The 20,422-nt window shown below is 40.5% G+C and overlaps 1 protein-coding gene across 1 annotated transcript in view; it reads right to left on the bottom strand.

The window, feature by feature from the left end:
• The window catches only part of fam171a1 (family with sequence similarity 171 member A1), a 169,898-nt gene that overhangs the window by 6,903 nt on the left and 142,573 nt on the right, over positions 1-20,422 (bottom strand). The gene's annotated exons all lie outside the window — the stretch shown is intronic.

The following is a 20,422-nucleotide window of genomic DNA, read 5'->3' as shown; positions in this document are numbered from 1 at the left end:
GTTGTGAGACCCATGGCAATGCCAGATTCTTTTCATTAATTTGGTCCACCACCAAATGTTAGGTACAATCATTTCATCATCATTCAAAATCACTCTGCTTATACCCTTCATGATTTCAAATGGACACAACAGACCTCTAACACTTTTCTCCACGGGGAAACATTCCAGCTTCTTCAGTCCTGAAATTTTAGTTAATTTCTTATACCTTCTGCAAAGCCTCTGCATTTTGCCCAAGTTGAAGTGCCCAGAACTAGTACAGTAGACCAGTTGTAGCCCAACCAGTGTTATTCCAAGGTTCAACATGTCTTCTTTACTCTTGTTCTCTACCCTTCTACTTGCAAAGGCCAGGACACCATAGGCTTTTTTAAAAACTATTTTGTCAACTGTCCTGCAAATTGCAAAGAACCATGTTCATGCACCTCTAGATCACAGCATTTCTTTATCCTTTTAAGAACGATGCCCTCTAATTTCTTCCTCCTCATTCTTCCTATAAAAATGTAACATGCCCCATTTCACCTGCTTGTCCTTGGACTCAATTACAATCCTTCTCATAATTCACTTAACAAGTCTACAGGTTTTGGGTCATCCATAAAATTAGAAAAGGAGTGGCCAGAGTGTGAGCCCTGGGTAATTCGACCTTACACTTCTCCTCAGTCTGAAAGACAGCCTTTCACTATTGTTTCCTTCCCTGTTTAGTCAAAGTACCTACTGATATAAAATCTTCCAACAGACTCACTCAATCAATGAAACCACAGTTCAGGCACTAAAGCAAAATTAACTATCAGCAGTTTTAGTACAATGCATTTATAAAAAAAGAAAATGTTTCCAATAATTTGTCTTTTATATTGTAATGCAATACATTAAGATGAGACAAATGAAACAGTTTAGATATGAATATTTGTAATTCAAGTGGGACATCTAATGATTTAATGACTACCCATTGTGACCTATTTACTTTTCAGTTAAGTTTGTTGCTATGATTGTTCTTACTAAAGAAACCCACATGAATTAATTTTATTAATAGTTATAACAAACATCTTTACATCAGCAGAGTTAGAGATCTTCACCATCTTTTTGATAGGACAAGTAATTAACCACTTATCAATTACCTTGTATCAATTACCATGGCATGGCTATTAATCTGTGTGCCAAGGGAAATCCATCCTTCCTGTCTGCCACTTCTACTCATCACAATAAATTGCTCTGCATCCTCCTTTGTTCGAAACCACCCCAGCCTTGTTGGTTTCTCCTCATAAATTGGAACTTGAATTTATGGCAATATTGTCAAAAATCTCTTCTTCACCTTCTTTACTGTTAATAGTTCCTTCCTCTTGTGAGGTGATCAGATTTATACACAACACTCACTTAGCAATAATAGAACATAGAACATAGAATAGTACAGCACAGTACAGGCCCTTCAGCCCACAATGTTGTGCCGACCCTCAAACCCTACCTCCCATATGAGCCCCCACCTTAAATTCCTCCATATACCTGTCTAGTAGTCTCTTAAACTTCACTAGTGTATCTGCCTCCACCACTAACTCAGGCAGTGCATTCCACGCACCAACCACACTCTGAGTAAAAAACCATCCTCTAATATCCCCCTTGAACTTCCCACCCCTTACCGTAAAGCCATGTCCTCTTGTATTGAGCAGTGGTGCCCTGGGGAAGAGGTGCTGGCTATCCACTCTATCTATTCCTCTTATTATCTTATACACCTCTATCATGTCTCCTCTCATCTTCCTTCTCTCCAAAGAGTAAAGCCCTAGCTCCCTTAATCTCTGATCATAATGCATACTTTCTAAACCAGGCAGCATCCTGGTAAATCTCCTCTGTACCCTTTCCAATGCTTCCACATCCTTCCTATAGTGAGGTGACCAGAACTGGACACAGTACTCCAAGTGCGGCCTAACCAGAGATTTATAGAGCTGCATCATTACATCGTGACTCTTAAACTCTATCCCTTGACTTATGAAACCTAACACACCATAAGCTTTCTTAACTACCCTATCCACCTGTGAGGCAACTTTCAGGGATCTGTGGACATGTACCCTGAGATCCCTCTGCTCCTCCACACTACCAAGTATCCTGCCATTTACTTTGTACTCTGCCTTGGAGTTTGTCCTTCCAAAGTGTACCACCTCACACTTCTCTGGGTTGAAGTCCATCTGCCACTTCTCAGCCCACTCCTGCATCCTATCAATGTCTCTCTGCAATCTTTGACAATCCTCTACACTACCTACACCACCAACCTTTGTATCATTTGCAAACTTGCCAACCCACCCTTCTACCCTCACATCCTGGTCGTTAATAAAAATCACGAAAAGCAGAGGTCCCAGAACAGATCCTTGTGGGACACCACTAGTCACAATCCTCAATCCAAATGTACTCCCTCCACCACGGCCCTCTGCCTTCTGCAGGCAAGCGAATTCTGAATCCACCTGGCCAAACTTCCCTGAATCCCATGCCTTCTGACTTTCTGAATAAGCCTACCGTGTGGAACCTTGTCAAATGCCTTACTAAAATCCACTGCACTACCCTCATCTATATGCCTGGCCACTTCCTCAAAGAACTCTATCAGGCTTGTTAGACACGATCTGCCCTTCACAAAGCCATGCTGACTGTCCCTGATCAGACCATGATTCTCTAAATGCCTATAGATCCTATCTCTGAGAATCTTTTCCAACAACTTTCCCACCACAGACATAAGGCTCACTGGTCTATAATTACCTGGACTATCCCTACTACCTTTTTTGAACAAGGGGACGACATTTGCCTCCCTCCAATCCTCCGGTACCATTCCCGTGGACAACGAGGACATAAGGGTCCGAGCCAGAGGCTCAGCAATCTCTTCTCTCGCCTCGTGGAGCAGCCTGGGGAATATTCCGTCAGGCCCCAGGGACTTATCTGTCCTAATGTATTTTAACAACTCCAACACCTCCTCTCCCTTAACATCAACATGCTCCAGAACATCAACCTCACTCATATTGTCCTCACCATCATCAAGTTCCCTTTCATTGATGAATACCGAAGAGAAGTATTCATTGAGGACCTCGCTCACTTCCACAGCCTCCAGGCACATCTTCCCACCTTTATCTCTAATCAGTCCTACCTTCACTCCTGTCATCCTTTTTATCTTCACATAATTGAAGAATGCCTTGGGGTTTTCCTTTACCCTACTCGCCAAGGCCTTCTCATGCCCCCTTCTTGCTCTTCTCAGCCCCTTCTTAAGCTCCTTTCTTGCTTCCCTATATTCCTCAATAGACCCATCTGATCCTTGCTTCCTAAACCTCATGTATGCTGCCTTCTTCCACCTGACTAGATTTTCCACCTCACTTGTCACCCATGGTTCCTTCACCCTACCATTCTTTATCTTCCTCACCGGGACAAATTTATCCCTAACATCCCGCAAGAGATCTCTAAACATCGACCACATGTCCATAGTACATTTCCCTGCAAAAACATCATCCCAATTCACACCCGCAAGTTCTAGCCTTATAGCCTCATAATTTGCCTTTCCCCAATTAAAAATTTTCCTGTGTTCTCTGATTCTATCCTTTTCCATAATAATGCTAAAGGCCAGGGAGTGGTGGTCACTGTCCCCCAGATGCTCACCCACTGAGAGATCTGTGACCTGACCCAGTTCATTACCTAGTACTAGATCTAGTATGGCATTCCCCTGGTCGGCCTGTCCACATACTGTGACAGGAATCTGTCCTGGACACACTTAACAAACTCTGCCCCATCTAAACCCTTGGAACTAATCAGGTGCCAATCAATATTAGGGAAGTTAAAGTCACCCATGATAACAACCCTGTTATTTTTGCACCTTTCCAAAATCTGCCTCCCAATCTGCTCCTCTGTATCTCTGCTGCTACCAGGGGGCCTATAGAATACCCCCAATAGAGTAACTGCTCCCTTCCTGTTCCTGACTTCCACCCATATTGACTCAAAAGAGGATCCTGCTACATTACCCACCCTTTCTGTAGCTGTAATAGTATCCCTGACCAGTAATGCCACCCCTCCTCCCCTTTTTCCACCCTCGCTATACCTTTTAAAGCACTGAAATCCAGGAATATTGAGAATCCATTCCTGCCCTGGCACCAGCTAAGTCTCTGTAATGGCCACCACATCATAATTCCATGTATGTATCCAAGCTCTCAGTTCATCACCTTTGTTCCTGATGCTTCTTGCATTGAGGTACACACATTTCAGCCCTTCTACCTTACTGTCTTTACACCGTTTATTCTGCTTCTCTTTCCTCAAAGCCTCTCTATATGTTAGATCTGGCTTTACTCAATGCACTTCTTTCACTGCTCTATCGCTCTGGGTCCCATCCCCCTTGCAAATTAGTTTAAACCCTCCCGAACCACACTAGCAAACCTACCTGCAAGGATATTGCTCCCCCTCGAGTTCAGGTGCAACCCATCCAATCTGTACGGGTCCCACCTTCCCCAGAAGAGATCCCAATGATCTAAAAATCTAAGACCCTGCTCCCTGCGCCAACTCCTCAGCCACGCATTCAACTGCCATCTCCTCCAATTCTTACCATCACTGTCACGTAGCACTGGCAGCAATCCTGAGAACGCCACCCTTGAGGTCCTGTTCTTCAGCCTTCTGCCTAGTTCCCGAAACTCACACTTCAGGACCTCATCCCTCTTCCTGCCTATGTCGTTGGTCCCAACATGTATCACGACTTCTGGTTGCTTTCCCTCTCGTACCAGGATGTCGTGCACCCAGTCAGAGACATCCCGAACCCTGGCACCCGGGAGGCAACAAACCATAATCTGATATTGCTCCTGTTATCTCCTTTCTGCCACCTAACCAACCACGAGCATCTTATAGCTGCCCAAAGATTTCCTTCTCACTATCAACTGCTCTGTCAATTTAGCCATTACTAACCATCTTAATCCTGGCCACTCCAGACAAACCCAGATTGTCGACACCTGTACTACAAGAAAGAAGGAGCCCTGCCTTCCTGACACCAACATTCAACTTCAACCATTTTTTGGAAATCATTAATTAGCATGTGAAGATAAATGCTATTACATTTCCTTTGATTTGTATCAGCTGATGTCATGTTATGAAAATTTCAAAATAATAAATGTTCATAGTTTCATTACACTGTTTCTTAGTCATGTGAAGGAGCCTTCATTATTTAGACAGAAGAAACTAAATTTCAAACTCTGGCTTACAAACAAAGGGAATTCTTAAGAAACTCCATGACAATGGGAAACAGCAATGATGCATTTTGAACAGAAGTAAACTATATTATGATAATAAAAAATAGTTAATATTTAAATTTACAGACCAATTCCATTAAGTTCCATAAATTAAGTTGTAAATCACTGAGGACATCAAATAAAATCTGCTGAAACTTCTGCTGCATAGAGACTAAGGGGGAATGTGTGAACATTGCAGAATAACCAAAAAAAATGGAGCTCCTTACAAAATGTCCCATTTAAAAAGAGATTACACTTTTAATGTCCCTCAACTAAGATCAATTGACAGGTTGACAGGTATATACAACAATTAGTATGAGCTGAATCGTGACTATGAATTCTTGTACAAACAGATCAGTATCAACAGATGTTAAAAATAAAAGAGTATACTTTTGAATGTTCCATTAATTGTATGCAACCTAAATATTTAAACCATTGTATCTTCCAACTGCATCCTGGAAAAGGAATAAAATTCAGCTGTTTTTGTGGCATTGTCAGATTTAGCTACGAATATTCCTGATTGGTGGACATCCTGATTTATTTATTATATACTGTTTCAGAATATGTAGAAACTTGCATCCACAATCAAATAAAAATATTGTAGTAACTTTAGGAAGACAAGGTTAATGAGAGCTATGAACGGTTTCACCTTGCGCTGTCAAGTCCTTTTGTTTCTATGACGGATTATATAATCAAATTTCTCCTGTTCATCTTCAAGGCACATACCTACAACTTGGTAAGCAGGTTTATTTCTGTCACCTGCACTGAGGCACAGGGAAACAGGCAGTAAGATCAAGTCTAGTTGTAGTTCAGTTTGATCTACAATCGAAAAATCAGTTAAAAAAAAACTGCAAGCACCAGAAATCTTAAGTACAAAACAAAATACTGTTCAAGTTAAAGATCCTCATTATCCATTCTGATGAAGAGACCTCAACCTGAAACACCAATTCTGTTGACAGCACTTTCCGTTCTTGTTTGACTGCTAAATTTATTCACTCTAACCAATATACTCCGCATTGGATAGTTGGCCGTAGGTTTTTGAAAATGTGATACTTTACATACAGAGTGTTTTGTGAAAGCCTTTGTGGAACAATCACTTAAGCTTGTTCCTACTCAGAATAAAAAGACTTGCTTAATCTTTTCCAGAAACCCCCAGAAAATGTTTCAATGGACTTGCAATTGCTGGTCAACATCTGTGACATTGGTTTTGGGATACAATTTCTGGACCATTCATTAAAGTTTTCTTCTACTAACCAACAATTTTCTAAAACATGTTAGTAAACTGACAAATACAAAAAATAGGATTTAGATTTCCAAGAAAAATCACTAGCAAAAATTAATGGAGTATCAAGAGTCTTGCATTTAAAATGACAAGACTGATTCAGAACTAAAAGTTCCAAATATTGACTCAGTGTGTAAACATTGCATGGGTCTGAATTATATAAATAAACAAAGATTGTTAGACCCTCTCAAATGCATTTTGTGATGGTCTGCTCATATTTTTGGAATATATCTTAGCCACATCACCTATCAAACCTCTGCAAATTGCCAGCTTTAAATTTTATGACTTTATTTTGCATTTCACTGATCTCAATCTTCCTTGAATTACATTACAGTATAATTCAATCTGGAACAGTCGCAGGTGGTGAGTGAACCAACTCTTAGCAGCTCGAAGTTAGGCATCCATGAAACACTGTGAACCATCAATTTGCAACTGCACGGCACAGCATACTCCCCCTTCTGCTGCCAGGTTCAGAAGGACAAACCAGAAACTACACAGGGAACTGCAGGCCATGTATGCAGCTAAAGAATGAAAGTAGCATGCCATAGATAAAGCAAAGTGATCTCACAGTCAACAGAGCCAAGCAAACTTCTGTAGCCCTGTCATATTGGCTCATCAATGGTGGTGAACAATTAAACAAATGGCAAATAGAGAGTCTGAAAATATCTCCACCTTCAGCAATAGCAGAACACAGCACATGAGTACCAAAAGGTTGATGAATTTGCAACCATTTTAATCTGGTAGAGCCAAGAGGATGATTCATCTTGACTTCCTCTTGAAATCATAAATATTATAAATGCCCACCGTGAACTGACCAGAGTCACTCCAAGTGAAACCATGGAAAAGCTGAAGGCACTGTACACAGCAAGGCTGATGGAACTAGGGAACCTCCTGAGTGTAATAGGTGGAAGGGCTGCACTGCAGACTGGCTGTGTTTCCAGCCAAGATTCTCAAATACAGTCACAACACTAGCATTCAACTCATGAAAAATCAGCCAATTATGTCTGGCTCACAAAAAACAGGACAAATTAAATCTGGCCTATTACTATAAAACGAGTTCACTTTCAATCATTAGTAAAGTGATAGGAAGTGTCCGTAACAGGACAATTAAATGGCACTTTTTGTATGTATTTAATACTTCAGTGATACTTAAGTAATATTGTAAATATACTGTTTGGTTAAGCATTCTTGTTCACTTAAATAATTCATTACCGGGTATATGTAAAAGTACATGAATGGCATACGTCATCACGACACTTTGTCATACATGCACACCTCGCTAAAGGAAAAAATAAAACATATACAGTTACTCCCAGCTCTGTATCTTTCTCTCATTAGTTTTAGGTTTTGGAGTTTTAAAGGAACCTGGATGACTACCAAACTATTCAGCGAGATGACAGAGTTTAAAAAAAAAGAAGCGCAGTACGTACTTCTTCGGGAAGGGGCAGAAACAGCTGAGTTAAAATAAATGGCAGAAAACGGACTAAATTCACCAGTTCATAAATAGTGAGTTGTCGTTTTTGTTGTTTTGTATGGCATTCACACTTCTAATTTGAACTGTGGCCTGGGAGGGGCAGATGCTAGTCTGTCTGTTGGGGAGCAGAGGTTGAATCAATCTTCGTCTGGCATCGCGATCACAGCTGTTCCAACATATATGCCTGAGCTGGCATCGCCTGAAGGAGTCTTTGAAGCACTCAAGCCTCCACACAACATCAATGTGAGTACCGAGTGATAATAATCATTAATAAAAATAAGCAGAAATGGCTGACTACATCAGAAAGTTAGATGCGTTTGATTGCACAGGAGATAACTGGATATTGTATACTGAGAAAATTGAGCTGTACTTTCAAGCAAATGGAATAGCTAATTCAATTTCAATTCAAGATTAATTGCCATTTAACCATATATGAATACTCATGAACACAGCCAAATGAGACAGGGTTACTCCGGGGTCAAGGTGCAAATACATTATCAATAGTCACGCAGAGTAAGCACACACAAGATCACAATCATGTAATAAGAGCCCCAAGGTTCATCTCCCTTCTCCTCCACCCATGACGCTGCAGCTTAATGCACTTTAAGTCAATATAGAATATCAGTAAAAATACGATACAGAATATGCATGTATGTAGTCCAGACCCCTCAGTCCATTTTAAATCTTTAGTCTCCACAACTGTGCTACGGCGCCCCCAGTTGAAAAGACAACAACCCCACAGCTTGAGGCCCAAGACCCTTGAGTGGCACTAAAAATCTGCAGTTGGCCATAACAGCGCTTGTCTTCTGCCGAGTGAATCCCTGGGAGGGCAGCTCTCTGTTCTGGACACCGCGCCACACCACCCCCGGTGAAGCATAACGGCTTTGCCCCCTCTCTGGGCGGCCGCAAACAGGCATCAGCGCGGCTTCAGACCTATTCCTCACTATGACTGAGGACCAGACCCCTCCATCCGCCCTGCTTTCATCGTACTTGTGGCATACCAGATTAACACTGTCCAAAGGAGTCTTGCGATCATAGGAAGAGCGATCATAACAGCCACGTGCCTTTTGACTGTGAGCCTCTATCAACTCAGGCAGCAGCACACTGCACAACTCCTTCATCATCTCCGCCAGCGAGCAACTCGCTGATGGTGTGGACCTGTAGTACTTTGAGTTCTTAACTCAGAGCAGGATCATGTGATCATTAGATATGCATGTAAGTATAACGGTAGCACCTTTGTTGACCCCATAGAAGTCGCTGCGACCAGCTGCGCTGCCATTTTACCAGAAATTTTTCAGTGTAAGAAAGAATGAGAAGAGAGTGCCAGTTTTGCTGAATATAACAGGCAGAAGGGCATACAGTTTGCATGGAAGTTTGACTACTCCAACAAAACCAGCTGAAATGAGCTTTGCTGATATCGTGAAAGTGATACAGGAATATTTAGAACTGAAATTATTGAGATGATTCAAAGGAAAACCAAAACAGTCCCCACACTGTCTCAGGTTTACATGTCCACTCAAAATGGATGGAATGTGCAGCAGAAATCCCAAGTTCCCCCATTTTTACCAGCTGTGCGATGAACTTGCCCTTGATGGAGGCTGTCTTGTATGGTGATTGAGACTTGTTGTACCATCCAAGCTGAGAGATAAAGTGTTGGAGGAGGCCATTTCGGTGTGGTCAAAATGGAAGTGTTGGCTCGAGGCTTTTGTCTGGTAGCCTGGGATTGATCCGCGGATGTAGCTTGGGATAGATCAGCAGTGCAGCTTGATATGCACTGTTGGGGATGCCAGCATGTCCATAACTACTTCCTGCAGTTCAAGAGTCAACTCCTACAGCCACCATGGAGGAAGCCACAGAAATATGAAATAGTTACTCCCGGCTCTGTTTTTTTCTTTCGATTAGTTTTATGCTTTTGAGTTACACAATCTAACAGCACTCACTGACAACTTGTTCACTAATGCTCAGTTTGGGTTTTATCAGTGTCTGTTAGCTCCATATCTCAACACATCCTTGGTGCAAATATGGATCAAAGAAACAACCTGAAAATGACTGTCTTTGGGTCCTGCTTCTTCATCTCTTTCCTAACTTGTTAAAGTCTATCTGCAGAACCGCATCCCAATGTCACTGATACAGACAGTCATCACACCTTTGGATCACTCACTCCACCCTGCAGAATGCTCTGCACCCTCTCAGTAATGTCATTTATCCTGACATTAAGGTAACACTGATAGATCTATCCAGATAGCCCCCCATGTAGGTTCATTTACATGGCATTCCCATCACCCTCATCTATAACCACCTTGTTGCTTTCAAGTACTTAACTAATTTCCTTTCGTGAATTTCAACGCAATGAGTTTTCATTCATCTCTTTAGAACAGTTCAAAAAATTTTCCACTTCCACTGTGTTGCTACTAATTTGCAGAATAATGCACAGAAAAAGATAATATCTAACAAAAATTTTTTTTAGAGAATAATCTAATACAATTTATTTCAGAAAATTATGCTTTAAATAAAATTGCAAGCCCTTTTGGCCGTACCTATTTTAAGCCAATAGTGGTGTAATTGGAAGAATTGTCTTTAATGAGTGTTGCTATACCTTGGAATACATACTCCTACCTCAAACAATGTTATCAATTAAAGTGTGCATATCATTGAATCTCTCAGATTCTGATCACTGATGGCTTTTTGCTCAACCGAAATTACTGATCCCATGAGTCACATAAATCACTATGTTTAATTTCATTTGGATACAGATCAGGCAAATGTTTGCAGACATAAAAACTTGGTTTTAAATAGCCACAGGTTTATTTAGAGAGTACATTTAACCAGATGTTGGCAAGAGAGCAGCTCATGAAAGAGAACAAACTGGTGCATAATAAACACGTTCGTGAATATAGGGATGGTAATTACAATGGAATAAATGTTGAAGTAACTTTGAATCCCAATCTCTAAAATCTGTTAGCAAAATCCAGCACAAAACTTGACATTTGCAAAGTGCTTTAACATGGACCTGGCCAGAAGATTCCAAAGGTCCATCTAATCATGAAAGCTTTCCAAAGAAAAATGATAAAATCCTCATAAAAGCTAGCAAAATGCAAAATTTATTTATGGGGACTTTTACTATACAGGCACGAAACAAAGGAATTTATATTACATGTCAGAGAAAAGCCTAAAAGTCAAATGCAGAGTGAAAATTTCCATGTACTCCAAAGATTGACTAGACCTTGTATATCAATAGTTCACGTAGAGCGTTCTAGGCTCACGTAGCGACATGTTACATTGTCTGCTACACCACATAATGTCTGCAACAAATTCTACTGCATGACAATGCCCACAAAATGGACCAATTTCAAGCACTTAAAAAGCTGGGCAGATATGTCATTACATGAACATGCAAAACAGGAGCGTGAGTAAGTCAAATGGATCTTTAACTCCCCTCATCATTCGGTATGCTCTGACTGAATTTCAGCCTTGACTCCACTTTCTTATCCTCTCCATACTCCATGAATACCTTGTAGTTCAAACATGGCTGAGGTGCAGGGGAACTTAGGAGTCCTCATGCAAGACTCCCAGAGGATTAATTTACAGGTTGAGTCTGTGGTAAAGAAGGCAAATGCAATGTTGGCATTTATTTCAAGGGGAATAGAATATAAAAGCAAGGAGATAATGCTTAGAATATTGTCAACAGTTTTGGGCCCCGTATCTCAGAAAGGATGTGTTGTCATTGGAGAGAGTCCAGAGGAGGTTCACGAGGATAATTCAGAGAATGAAGAGTTAACATATGAGGAGTGTTTAGCCCTATACTTGCTGGAATTTAGAAGAATGTTGGGGGGCAGGGGGGAAAGAGATCTCATTGAAACTTACTGAATGTTGAAAGGTTTAGATAGGGTGGATGTGGAGAGGATGTTGCCTGTGGTGGGGGTATTCAGAACAAGATGATATATCCTTAGAATTGAGGAGCGACCCTTTTGAACAGCAGTAAGGAGGAATTTTTTTAGTCCGAGAGTAGTAAATCTGTGGCTCTGCCGCAGTCTGCAGTGGAAGCCAAGTCCGTGCTTATATTTAAGGCGGAAGCTGATAGTTTCCTGACTGGTCAGGGCATCAATGGATATGTCAAGAAGGCAGGTGTATGGGATTGAGTGGGATCCAGGATCAGCCATGATGGAATGGTGGAGTAGTCTTGGTGGCTGAATGGCCTAATTCTGCTCCAATGTCTTATGGTCTGTTTATCCCTAGAATATTGTCTCCACGACTCTCTGCTGTAGAGAATTTCAAAAATTCTTCCTCATGTCTGTCCTAAATTGGGGCTGCCTTATTCTGAATCTATAATCCTTATTTCTAGGTATCCCTAGTAGCAGAATGGCTCTGCCATTCAATAAGATCATGTCTGATTGTATCATTGGCTCCAGCTCTGCTCTCTTACCACATATCCATTACTCTAGATTCCTCCAAGGTCTAAAAATCTATACCTCAGCTTTGAATATATTTTATAACTCAGCATTGACAGCTCCCTGGACCACAAATTTCCAAGGATTTACAATCCTCTATGGGGAATTCTTCCCAATCTCTTTCCAAAGCAATTAAACCTCAGATTTGATTGTAGTATTCCTAGTTGTAGACTCCTATGCCAATGGACACTTCCTCACTGTGTCTATCTTGCAAGCTTCTCAAGGGAAACATTTTCTTTCCTTCTATGTGACTATAGCTGCACAAAGTTTTCCAAATGTGGCAACATTGATCCCTATACAGTTGTAGTTATGGTCTTCAAATTAAAGAAAAATCAAGAAAACAAGCAAACTTAACATACATAGAGTATATATGTCACAAATAAGAGAAAATCTGCAGATGCCAAAAATCCAAAGCAACACACACAAAATGCTGGAGGAACTCAGCAGGTCAGGCATCATCTACAGAAAAGAGTAAACAGTTGATGTTTCAAACCAGACCCTTCATCAGGGCACATTTTAGGCTGAGACCACTCATTAAGACTTCCCTGATGAAGGGTCTTGGCCTGAAACAGCGACTGTTTACTCTTTTCCATAGATGCTGCCTGACCTGCTGAGTTCCTCCAGCATCTTGTGTGTGTTGATTTAGAGTACACATGAACAGTATTTTATATAAACATATATATTTACTCCCCATCATAAATTTCTACAAAGAACCACAAGCCACATTGCTCACAAGATGAGAATAATGAGCTAAGAAAAGTTTTATTTTTCTCAAATTTATGTTATTCTGACTTTCAATTTTATGCAATTCTAATAAAGAACATAATACATAATTTGCCATCTTCTGGTTTGGTGCTTTTTGTAATTGAAGCTGCTGAAACTTAGATTCCCAGAAAGCTAAAGTTCTTTGGAATATTATTAACGGGCAGAAAATCTGACTGTATCAGCACCAATCTCACCAAATACCAACATTACTCAACACAGTGACTGTCGGTCTCTCTTGTGCGTGTGCACACACACACACACACACACACACACACACACACACCCCTCCCACAGCAGGAAATATCAATCCTGACAGTTACTGTTCTATTTGTAGGTCATGTTATCCTAAATTATAAAAAACCTTCTAATCATTGCTTCTAGTAGTAATTTGGTTTACACTGTGCAACAAAATCTATTTATTGTCATGTACTTATGTTATTTTTGGCAGAAATGGATAACCCTAATTATAATGATTTGACTCACATACCAGTTCCTCAGATATGCTAATATGCATCTGCATTCACTGAATTCTTCCTCAAAAATTACTAGCTTGTAGTAATTTCATAACTTTACATTAAAATATTAGAAAGTATTCCCTTATATTATTTTCGATAATTTACTATGTATTTTTAAAAATCTGTCAGCCATGTTAGTAAACCCATTGTAATAATACTTGTTATATACAGGCAGCATTAGGTACAACAGTACACAATTGAATATAAGGAATTCCCATGCCAGGTGCAAATAAAGCAAGGCATTTCAATCTAAATTAGAAGCAAACCACATCCACCACCAGTTAAAAGCACTTTGCTGAAAAGGAAGCCCTGGGTAAATCCTAATTAAACTCTGTATTTAGATGCAAAGTCCCTTTCAGTAAGGCTTAATTATGATTTATGGGCCATTCCCAGTAAAATACACACACAGATGAACATCTTGTGCTGCTGGAAGATCATCAGTTTAGTGAAAGACAGTCTTTGGTCTGCATGAACATTGTTAGTCTCGCAGTACAGTGTGAAGTCCATAAGCGAATCACATGGGGGAGGGTGGAATAAATGATTCCCTCTTCTTCAATTCTCCACTCTGGCTTCTTATCTCTTTTCCTCACCTGCCTATCACCTCCTCCTGTTGCCCTCCTTCTTCCCTTTCTCCCACTCTCCTCTCCTATCAAATGCCCTCTCCTCCAGCCCTTTACTTACCCCCCCCAATCTGGCTTCACCCATCATATTCATCCCCCTTCCCTTTTTTTTGGCGTCTTCTCCCTCTCCTTCTAGTCCTGATGAAGGGTCTTGGCCTGAAACATCGACTGTTTTCCATTTCCATGTATGTTGCCTGACCGGCTGAGAACCTCCAGCATTTTGTGTGTGTTGCTCTAGATTTCCAGCACCTGCAGAATCTTGTGTGTCCAAAAGGGAAGGCTGCTGACCGGCACTTACCATACTGCAGGTGTACATGCTAAGGGATGCATTGAAGCTTGGTGCAGCCAACACATAGGCTCTGTGGGAAGGGACCAGCCTAGGGATCTTCTGCTAATGGACACTGAGAGACCAAGTCTAGCAGGGCATCTCCTTAAATAGTGGAAAGGTCTATGACACCAGGGAGCTAGCTAAGTGATTGACAATAGTACTACATACAAAAAGAAAATGTACTAGCTGTACTATGTATAGAGCCAGCAACACTGAATGTAAAAAACTTTGACTATATTTATTCTTCTGCACATATTTTCAAATTGTAAATAAAGATTATATTTTAAATAAAAGCAAGAAATGTGTACTAAGTCTTTAAAAAAGAGACCACAGTCATCTTGAATACAATGAAAACTTAAAACAAACTCCCCTTTTGCTGTGAAATGGGTGATAGCTCTCCGTCCCTTGTGGGGGAGAGGGGGGAGGGGGGGAGAGTGGGAGAGGAAGAGAAAGAGAGAGTGGGGGGAAGAGAGAGAGAGAGAGAGGGGGAAGAGAGTGAGAGAGAGAGTGTGTGTGAGAGTGTCTTTGGGTGCTTTGCTGCTGCTGGGTGGGCGTTGGTGCTGATGCTTTTTGCTGAAACGGGCAGGGGAAGGGGGAGATTGATGCATTGGTGCTTACTGCTGCTTGCACAGGGAGGAGGCTTTGGGCTAATGTCATTCATTCTTTTGGAGTTCTTCTGCTTTTCATGGATGTCGGCAAAGACAAGTATTTCAGGTTGTATATTGTATACATTTTCTGATAATAAACGGAACCATTTGAAGAAGTTTGTAAGTTTCAGTTAATGCTTTGTCAGGTCCCTGCAGACAAAATATCAGTCTAATAGACAGAACACACATAAACCAATTCTCAACAAACCAATGAAAAACCTTAAAATTCCAGTTTATTGTCAAAAATATCCAACCACAGGAATAATGTCATAAATAGTTTGAATTTGTTCAATTAGTAGATTTAGGCAAAATGAGGCAATAGCTGAAATGTGAGCAAACCAAACTTCTTACTCTTAAATGGATCAAAACCTATTGAACTCTGGCAAGCAGAGGATCACTGGTAGCATCTGCCTTTTGGGATATCTGCATCTGCGAACTGAAACACAAGTTAGAAATCTGGAAACCAGTAGCTTGTGGATCTGACTGTTACTTCTGCCACTGGATTTGCACAAGTCTGGTGATGAAATAGGAAGATCTTCAGCTGAAGGGCCATGATACACTTCACCTCCCGAATGCCATCCATGAATGATGTTCGCAGCCCTACCCCATTTGACTGAATAGGACTGCCAGTCTTGAGTACAGTGGCAAGTGCATGCAAATAGTAGTTACATTTATTCTACTTCGTATAAAGTTGCTGTTAATAATTCAATTTCCTTTAACATTTATTTAATTCTGTTTGTAAGTTATGACAGCCTTTTGCCAGTAGCAAGCTCTCAAAAGCTAATCAGGACTCTGGGGGCAGGTGCTCATCCAGCACCCATGACCCTCTCAACTTTAAGGGACAGCTGTAATATCCAGTCCTATAGATCACCATGAGTTGATCCACAAATGGTGACAGTGGTCATAGGAAATACCCAGAGTGAAGAGTGTGGGGAGGAGGAAGTGTTGACAGTGGGCAATATCACTCTTTTAGGTATAAAAATATTAAAAGGAAACTGGAGTCAAAAAATTTCGAAGTACATTAAAAATAGTCTTTAAGAATTTCAACAAAAAAAACACTGAAGGTTTGAGGCAGTTGTTAGTAATGGAGGAACAGAAGCAAGCAAAATCACTACTCTAAGGCGATTTTTGACTAGTGGACAGTAGTTTTGGCAGAGGAGAATCAAAGATTAAACAAATACAAGGCTTTATTTGCTTAATATAAATCAGAAACATAGAAAACCTACAGCACAATACATGCCCTTCGGCCCACAATGCTGTGCCGAACATGTATTTACTTTAGAAATTACCTTGGGTTACCCATAGCCCTCTATTTTTCTAAGCTCCATGTACCTATCCAGGAGACTCTTAAAAGACTACTATATCTGTCTCTACCACCATCGCCAGCAACCCATTCCACACACTCACCACTATCTGTGTAAAAAATTTACCCGACATCTCCTCTGTGCCTACTTCCAAGCACCTTAAAACTGTGTCCTCTCGTGTTAAGACATTTCAGTCCTGCGAAAAAGCCTCTGACTACCCACATGATCAATGCCTCTCATCATCTTATACACCTCTATCAGGTCACCTCTCATCCTACGTCACTCCAAGGAGAAAAAGGCCAAGTTCACTCAACCTATTCTCACAAGACATGCTCGGCAATCCAGGCAACATCCTTGCAAATCTCCTCTGCACCCTTTCTATAGTTTCCACATCCTTCCTGTAGTGAGGTGACCAGAACTGAGCACAGTACTCCAAGTGGGGTCTGAACAGGGTTTAGAGACCCAAGCTATCAAAACCGTACTCATATCTACAGGCCTAATATCAGTTAAAGAGAAAATAACTTACCCTACCTCAGATTTTTCACACGACAAAGGAACTTGAACAGTTTTGGGTGATTGAAGGGTAGCTCTTTGCTGGACACACCCATGAAACTTTACCTCTGGTATCATGTGGAGAAAGGACCTCCTGCTTTTTTATTGAGCCCCACAGAAAAACAGCTAATTCTTTACCACTCCCCTGCCCAAGTTTCCTGCTACAACTTTCACAAATTTCCCATCTTACAGAGCCAAGCCCTGTGGTTTCTGGCATCCTCAGTGAAGGACAAAAGTAATTTAGTGCCTTTTATTTAACATTAGTTTTCCTGTAGCATCAGTTCCAAGCTCAACTGATGATTACCAGGGCATAATGGGTTTGAGGAGCCAAGCGTTTTTAAAAGCAGTAGGCTTTCTTTTAGGGCATAAAATTACTTCTTCTTATGAATAGTCTTTCAGATTAGAAGAGTTCATCATTCAAAAAAAAAGATGAGGGATAACTAGTTAGGCAGTGGATATTTTTTGTTGCTGAAATCACTTGTAACAGATATAAAACACTTATTTAGAAAAGATGGTAAATATTTCTATTTCCTTAACAAAACAGGCATTTCTGATTTAACACCATAGTCCCTGCCTTGATACAATAGAACTTGCTTCCTCAGCCTTATCTAAGTTTGGTAGAGTCAACTTGAATTCAGTCTCAAAAGAAACAACACCAGACTACAGTGCTCTAGCTATGAGTGCAAGTGCTGTCACAACTTTAGGAGCAAGATACAATTCAACAGTTGGGAAGTTACTTAACCATGCGTGTTTAGTAAAGATTACTATTTAAAACAGGCAGTGTTTTCAATAGATGTGTTTTGGCAGATATAGTAACATCCCTCTTATGGCCTCCCTTCTCCAAAATTTTACTACTTTGGCAACGTTCCTAAGATGTGTGAAAGATGCAGAGCGTCTTAAAGTGAAACTACTTACTTTTCTAAATTTTTGGCATTTCTTGCAGGACCATATGCATCATAAAATATCATCGCATGCGAACACCCTGCTCAGTTATGTTGGATTTCTACTGTGCTTCATAATAGACTTTTTTCAGTCTTATGGCTTGTTTATATTCTGTGTATTTTGCCTGAGCTTTCTCATTTTTTTTTGTGTGCGCGGGAGGGGGATTTGAAGATCGATATGCTTGTTCTAATTTTGTTTGTTTTTTTTGTGCGGAGAGGAGGAATTTGGGCGTTGATCGTGCTGCTGGTCTTTTCTTTCTTGGTTTCGTGGCTATCTGGAGAGGAATGGTTTCAGAGTTGTATACTTTGATAATAAATGAACCTTTGAACCTTGAACAAAATTAGTTTAAAAATAAACTAGCTTCATGTTTTTATGGGTATCCAGGACATTGGTATACTGGTGCTAATATAGGCAACGTTCCACTGGTAAAAAGGTATAAAGTACATTGACTTCTCTAACTTCCGCTAATGCCCCACCTTCCCCTCATACCTCATCCGTCATTTATATACACACATTCTTTCTCTCACTCCTTTTCTCCTTCTGTCCCTCTGACTATACCCCTTGCTCATCCTCTGGGCTTCCCCCCCCCCTTTCCTTCTCCCTGGGCCTCCTGTCCCATGATCCTCTCATACCCCTTCAGCCAATCACCTGTCCAGCTCTTGGCTCCATCCCTCCCCCTCCCACTTTTAAATCTCTTACTAGCTCTTTCTTCAGTTAATCCTGATGAAGGGTCTCGGCCTGAAATGTCGACTGTACTTCTTCCTAGAGATGCTGCCTGGCCTGCTGCATTCACCAGCAACTTTGATGTGTGTTGCTCAAAGTTATAAAGAACTTTTTTGCTGACAGGCAAAATCCTTTATTGACAGTCCATGAGTTTTTAAAAAAATTTTAAACCAATAAGCAACTAAATAGATGTATTAACATGTATTAGGAGCTACTGTAGCTCTAAAAAGATTACAATCCCAGTTTGAAAGGCACAGTTTAATATAAAAGATACAAAAAAAATGACTTTCAGCTCATGGTCGTAACAACTTGACTTTGAGGATAGTAAATACTCCATTATAGCCAAAGTATTCTGTGATTTGTATGCAAGTGTAGTACCTGCAATCTAATTCTCCTCACAAGAAGCCAAATAAAAAGAACTGCACTAATTCCATATTTAGTACAATCCTTTCCTTAATAGCAGTTACAAATACTTGGCCAATCATTACTTTTTTTATTCTGAGAGAAATGTTGAAACTTAAGTATAAATTTTATCAACAATTCTTTTTTATTGCAACATTTCCAAGTAAACTCTTCAGCTTATTGTCCTTGAAAATGCACTTTCAATTTACATTTCCTGTCCTTCACATTTCACTAAAATGACAGCTCAAGATCACACATTTAATCTCATTCTTTTTGTTGGTTTAAAACGGAAGGTCAGGAACCCAAACTCATGGTGGTGCTATTACTGCTGTCCAATTTCTTTTCTGTGTGCATTTCTCTTACCAGGCTCCAATATAGTAGTAATGTAAGCAGCTGTTGTTTATGTGGTGCGGCAAAGAGCATGTCTAATCAGTCTTATACATCAAAAGCTTGCTGATCCAGTTTACAACCACTGGAGTCAGTTACAAAACAAGCAGGAAAAGAGAAAGACAAAGGAGGGACAAGTAGAGAGAGTGGGGGTAGGGGAAGGAGAGTGCAGAGCTGACAGGGACTGCTATAATTAGAAGCAAAAGCAGATAGCAGAAAAAATATACGATTTAAAAAATGCAACAATTAAGAGGAATAATAGAAAGCAATCACACTTACTCATCAACAGAAAATAATTTTATAATAAACACAGACCACCTGCAGAGTTTTACCAATGGGCATTCGATTACATGAGAGTCAACAACATATTTTTGCACATTTTGGTTTATGACCATAGATATAACTCATAAGTTGCTTTGTAAAATTACCAGCAGATTAACTGCGTCTGGCGTATATTTTACTCTTGAAACTTACACCTGATGGTCTAATTTATATGAAAGGGGGTTAGATTTTTAACCGGATAACCGGAGTTACCAAATATCAAAGAGAAATCCGTGAGCTAGACGTTGACAGTTCTCAGATATACAAAAACAAATCAGTTCTGGAAATACCAGAGAGCTCAGTCAGAATCAGAGTCACAGAGAGGGGCAGCAAGATAACAGACCCTTCAGGCCATCAAGCCCACACTATCTGCACTAATCCTATCTTTGATTCTCGTCAAATCCTTTCAGATTCTACGACTCACCCACTTAATTCACAGTGGCCAATTAACCCACCAACCTGCACATTGCTGGGGTGTGGAAAGAAACTA

This window comes from Mobula hypostoma, chromosome 3, assembly GCF_963921235.1.
Source record: "Mobula hypostoma chromosome 3, sMobHyp1.1, whole genome shotgun sequence".
Taxonomy (NCBI): Eukaryota; Metazoa; Chordata; class Chondrichthyes; order Myliobatiformes; family Myliobatidae; genus Mobula; species Mobula hypostoma.
This window is presented reverse-complemented; position numbering and strand designations above follow the sequence as displayed.